This window comes from Patiria miniata, unplaced genomic scaffold (genome assembly GCF_015706575.1).
Source record: "Patiria miniata isolate m_02_andy unplaced genomic scaffold, ASM1570657v1 HiC_scaffold_7, whole genome shotgun sequence".
Taxonomy (NCBI): Eukaryota; Metazoa; Echinodermata; class Asteroidea; order Valvatida; family Asterinidae; genus Patiria; species Patiria miniata.
In genome coordinates this window covers 33,551,675-33,557,878 of record NW_024037074.1, presented here as the reverse complement: position 1 = coordinate 33,557,878, position 6,204 = coordinate 33,551,675, and positions in this window count along the sequence as shown.

The window sequence follows — 6,204 nt, the reverse complement described above, 5'->3', positions numbered from 1 at the left end:
GTTACATTTTTAAGGAATTTGGAATGAATTCAGCCTATGGTGCAAACGATTATTAGGCCTACTTGGAAAAAAAACACCGTGATTTAATAATTCCTGAAATGTATTTTTCTTTTGACGATATATGTTAAGCTCGATGCTTCTTCATTATTGATGAACATCTGCTATATAGGTGCTTCTGAGGTATTCGAGTGTATTTGTGGTCTAATACACGCAGGCCTATGTGTAAATTGTTTTTGCTTTTGTTAAGGATAAACATCGGGAATCGGGGTAAATCTCGGGAATATTTACTGCTGTAAACTAGTGTTGTGTCTGCGCCTGCGGCTTAAGCGCTTTGCTATTATTATTGCTGAGGTTGCAGCAGTGGTACTTCCAGGTACAATTTCCTCTATATTGGCGTACGTACACGCAAATAACATATCATTACCGGCTGGACTACAATGTATAATAGAGGTCTGATGGTGATAATGCATACACAAACACTTTACGTAACCGGTATTAACCCAAGGCTTGTTGTTGTGTCTCGCTATGTAGACTCGGTAACAGGTACATTATATAATGCTGATACTCGTAAAACTAACAAAAGCAAATTTTAACACGGAATTGCTATCAGGGGACGGTAAATCTGCAAACCATCGATTTGGTGATAAAACAACGATGGGCAACGCCCTTTGTTTCGGTTCAAAAGGAGACTCCTTTAAAAGATAAGCGCCACTGTATACTAAACCTGTGCATGAAGAAATATTTAACTCCTTAATTTCAACAGTTTTAAGACATTCTAAACCAACTTTGCTCTGTTTTGTAAAATGATAACATATCCTTATATTTAATTCCGATGTGCACACCTGAAGGTGCGCATAAAACATAAGGAAAGCGGAGAGAAAAATGTAGACCTACTTACAACAAAAATCTCACTCCGTGTATGAAACAATAAACTGAATAAAGTGTTTAAATCCATAGGGCCTACACCATTTGTTTTAATCGATGTCGGTCTACATCAGTAGTAATGTAAACGACAATTTCAGTGTGCATCGATCATAGTCTTGAGCACTGTAAACACGTCATTATCACGCGCTATTGGAGATTCTTTCAACCAAATTGTTCTATGAAAGTTGCTAATAACACTTCGGGCGGGAAACGTTTTAGTTTCGTAAGATCCCCTTAATTTACACAGGGCTGCAACCTTTGGGCCTCCCTTGTGCGGCCTTAAAACTGGCCAGGTCGCCGTTGGAGGCTCAAAGGAGGCCGAATGGTTGCCTAGGTCGTTCAAAGGTGGTACACAGGATGTTCAGACATCGCCATGGACGCCATGGTCGCCGTAAATTTTTGAACATGTTCAAAACAGTCGCACAAAGGTCGCCGAGGAGGTTGGTTGCTCTCAGAAGGATGTTGTATTTTACAGCTTTTGTGGTGTGTCCTTAAATCTGTCCTTTCATACGAACCAAGGTTTGTTCGGGTCTTTTCCAATTGTGTTCCCTTTATTAATGCTTCTTTTCTGTCCACAATGCATTGCAATTAGGTATACATTTTGTGGATGGATACAAATTCTCCAATGCCGTCAGAAAGGGTAAACTGAACAAAACATTTGCACTCCAAATCAGAACTGTCATGTGGCATTACCGGCGGATGGAAAAACTGAGCCCCGGCCAGAATGACAAATTTGAAATCAATCAATGTCATGTACAAATGAGCGCATTGATGAAAGCACGCCACTTGGTATGCCAATACATTAAAAGCGTATTAGGTGACTAATGAATGAGCAAACACTGATTACTTAAAAAAATGCCGACTGTATCGCTATCAGCCGCCATAAGCTTTAATGCCTTACCTTTATGGTTTTATGACGTGTAATTCAAACAACTCTTCGACGAATTTCAATCTGGATGGGTTTATACCAATTCGGGACATTGTCCAGAGTACAAATCAAAGTAGGAACATATAATGGAAAAGCAAATGAAGGTTAAAAGGCAGCATTTGAAATGCACGGATGTTGTAAAAGAAGAACAATTTAGATATAAGGGGCTATTTGATAGGAACACTCACGAGGAAGACATTTGGGAGTTTCGAGAAAAACTACAGGGAAAAGTATTTTGTTTGTGAACTTCTGTATGTTTTGGTATAGGCTAACATGGGTTTTTTTTCAAGTGACCTTTCGGATATGCAATTTGCTTAACTTAACTTTATTTATTACTATTTTATTTTTACTACTATTTACATAAACGTTGAACCAGGAAAAATAGGTTTTAAGAATGAAAAATAAAAAGTGCGTCGGGACAGTCTTTACAAAAAAAAAGAGGAAAACATTCAGAATGGTCGTGACAAAAATGACAACAAAACATGTGTTTCTTCTGTTTGTGATGCATTGTTGATTTTGGTAGCCGTGGAGATATTCAACACACAAAAAAACACCCGGTTTTCACAGACCACTTGTTCCTTTCCAATAATTCATAACAATGGCAATATGACGATATGCTTTGAGGGTTGCCGAGAATGGCAGATGGTTTCACGTCCGCCCCGTACGCGATATTTTTTCCACACCAGTACCACACATTTGCTATGAGCGTATATCGAAGCACGTTGAGTTGCAAGTCAGGTTTTTATTAATTTCCCTTGAAAAATAATATCCTCTAAACCACAAATTAGCGAAAGAAAAATGTTCCAAATGTCTAAAAACAAAATCTTGAGAGAGAGAGAGAGAGAGAGAGAGACGGTGAGAAAAAGGTTAAAATTTATAAATAAAATTCAGGGAACTCGATCGAAAATGGCTTTCTCATGAATTGAATAAGGTCTGTTATAATACCCGGCTATAGCAGAAAGCTGACTAGGTATACGTTTCCACTTTTCCATTTGTTTGAGCGGTTTTTTTTATGTGGTTTATATCTGGCCGAGGGCATAGCAGTGGATTTGAATTTAGTAGTAAATGTACTACCACATTATAAAGTACAAATACTGATATCTAGAAACGACCAATGAATGCTGTTAAAGATGAGAATTTTCTTAAATTTAAATCTGTAATGACTAAAATAATGATGGGCTAGTGCAGTAGCCAGTAGGCAAATGTAGATTTAAAGAGCTTGGCTTTCTTATTTCTAAAAGGTTCAGATATAGTGAGTAAAGGGTTGTTAAACCAGGGCCAGCATGTGCAATTGCTGCTGCATGCAGCAATGCCAATATCAGGCTGGTTTAACTTGTTCTTGATATGACAATCCCGATTATTACTGTTTATTTACCCTAACTCTCAATTTAAACGTCATACCAAATTAACCCATATAGGAGTTGGATGGGAAAAAAATGGGTACACATTTTACAGAACACCAACAACTCGTTCCAAATAAAAACACGAACTACACATTTAAAAACAGCCAATCAGTTATCATTTTCATTTGATTTCAACATATTTTACAGTAAATTCAAATAAAGTTTAACTATCCATGTTTCGGGTGATTTGTTTTATAGGCGGTTCTAGAAGTCAGCATCTGTGACCACAACTTCCAATTCGGTAAACAAGTGTGACAAGGTCTAAAGATTTCCTTTCTTTCACATTTAGGCTTAATTGATGCTTGTTGTTTGCTTTTGCTTTGTTTTCGTTGTTTGACTGTCCCTTTTGGGGTTGTTGTTCGCTGTTTAGTTTTATGCTTTCATCAGTACAAACAAACTGATACCCAGTTGCCCGATTCTCTTTTGACAGACTTACAGGGTTGATTTAAACCACTGTCTCCAACGATGTCATTTCAAAGGCATAGGCAGTTCTGTCCTTAACGAAATAAACAATCCAAACTGCTTCATTTTGGTTTTCAAAATGCATTACTAGCATGATTACATGCAAGGTGTGAGCAGTTTCAATACATGTACACACTTTCTCATGGAAACATCAGTGACAGTACACGGCACTGCACTATCGCTATAGAGTTCCAAGGCCATATATTTGTACTCTGTAATGCGGCTTTGTGCCAGGTTTTTGTTGGCAAGTCAGCCAGAAAGCTTTCATAATCTCTTGTATTCAGGATTATTTTGTGTATTCACGTCCCAGAGGCCAAGCCCAAATTTCCAGATGATAACAAGCCTTTAAGACCTTTAAAGAGCCCATACAATTATTCCATTTTCAAGGGTATTTTTTGTGCTTTTTTGGTATGCTAATACCAGTTTCCACATGCATGAGCAAAAATGTGATGTCATTTCAGGCAGAAACCTCTATGTTACCTGGGGCGGATCCAGGAATTTGTGCGGGGGGAGGGAGGTTTCATCAGCAAGTCAATGCTGAAATGTACACAGGTATTTTTCTCTGGACACTTGGCATCCTTAAAATTAATAGGTGCCAGAATTTTGGATGTTTTGGTCGTTGTTGTGTCAGTACATGACAGCAAGCCTATGAGCAAACTTTTCTCACACATGTTTTCAATGAGCAACTGTTTGGGAGTTCACAATTTAAACAGAAAACCCCTAAACTGAACAGCGTCTTCCTTAAATGATATCACAGCAACAGTGCCCTAATCTGTCCAGACAAGCATGGATAAATTAAAATGTTTTAAAGAAGTGCACTTTTTAATAAAATTAACCAAAAAGGGATGTCAAATAGTTTTCATACATTTAAGAGGAGTAGAAAGTTGGACAAAATGTGTTCCGAAGAAAAATTCATCCTCATGCACCCTTTAAGATTTTGTCTATGGGCTTCTATAAGCATTATTGTTGTCACAAACTGTAACCTTCAATGTATCATGTAGGCCTATACAGCACAACTCCAATGCCTTATTCAATCTACTTTCAAATGTTTGTGTTGGAAAATGCTGATTATCATGACTTGAAAAAGCAAAACAATAACAAATCAGAGGCAGGTTGGTCGTCATTTGTCAGAAAGGGTCCGGACCCTTCCTTTCTATCAAACATAAATGCAAATACAGATATCAATACCCAATATGAAACATTCTGCAGAGTATACACTGTATTTTTTTCAAAGCAAATCTGTTATTCCATTTATGAAGTATATGTTAACTTTATTTTACACTAAACATGTTCAGAGTTTAAACAGGTTTTGTAAAACGGACGGTGATGATTTACTTTTGCCAGCAGATTCACACAAATTTAGGCTGTTTTAATTCTACCGAACTGATGGACGTTTTCAACTGACTTCGCAAAATTTGCAAAGCAATCATCTCTTCAGCTCTTCATCTTATTATTTTTCAACTGTTGTTAACAGCATGCAGAACCTAGCAAATGTATCAGTTTCTAAATCTGGCAAATACTTTGACATTTAAGTTTCTGCATGATTTTAAGTTACTTAAGGATCAGTTTATAGTGCACCGAAGTGAACCTTTTCTCAGCTCCCCCGCTCCAAATAATCGTGTACAGTTTGCAGTGGTTTGCGGCTAATGCTTGTTATTCACATTATTCATGAATTGTCTTTCTTAAAAGTTTGGAAATATACTCCCATGCAATGTGTATCACACAGATGTGTCTATTATTCAGCAACAGAAAAGTCATTTCTGTATAAAAACTGCATTGAAAGTGAAAAAAACCCAAACTGTATGGCCCGAAAGACATGTAGTTGGCAAGCTAAAAACTGTCGACAACAATCGAAAGTTTCCCGACCGCAAATAGCTTATACAAAAAGTTGTTGCCTTCCGGTATCGACACTCATCTGAAATGAATGCTAGCCTAGAATACAATGGGGAGTGACCTTCCTCGAAAGTACCGCATGACCCACCAAGTATTCGGTGCCAAACAATTTTCACACTGGAATCAGTTTCTTTGAATAAAAACTTCTGGAAAATAAAAACAGATTTCTTTTGTGGTTCTACGAGGGCAACGTGCATAGCATTATATAGATTTAACATATCCTTATATGGGGTTGACCTTTATGTGGTTGATTTAGTGCTGTTGTTTATGCAGCAGTCTATGGGCAATGAGTGACAAAGAAATAACTTGTGATATTTCACAACTCAAATGGTCTTCATATGAACCCAACTCCATTTTCAAGTGATTAGATTTATACCTTCAGTTTTTAACTTGACATCTCAATTGTTCAACACATCCCTTAGAAGGTCTTACGTTTATAAAATAAAAGTTGTTTTTACAATGAAGGTTTTGATGAAAACATCACTAGAACATTGGTTTGTAGTGTACTTTGTTTAACATTTATTTCATTCTATTTATATATTTTTTTAATGATTTATTCTCCCCAAAGGTTTCTTCAATTCTTTACCCCCCCCC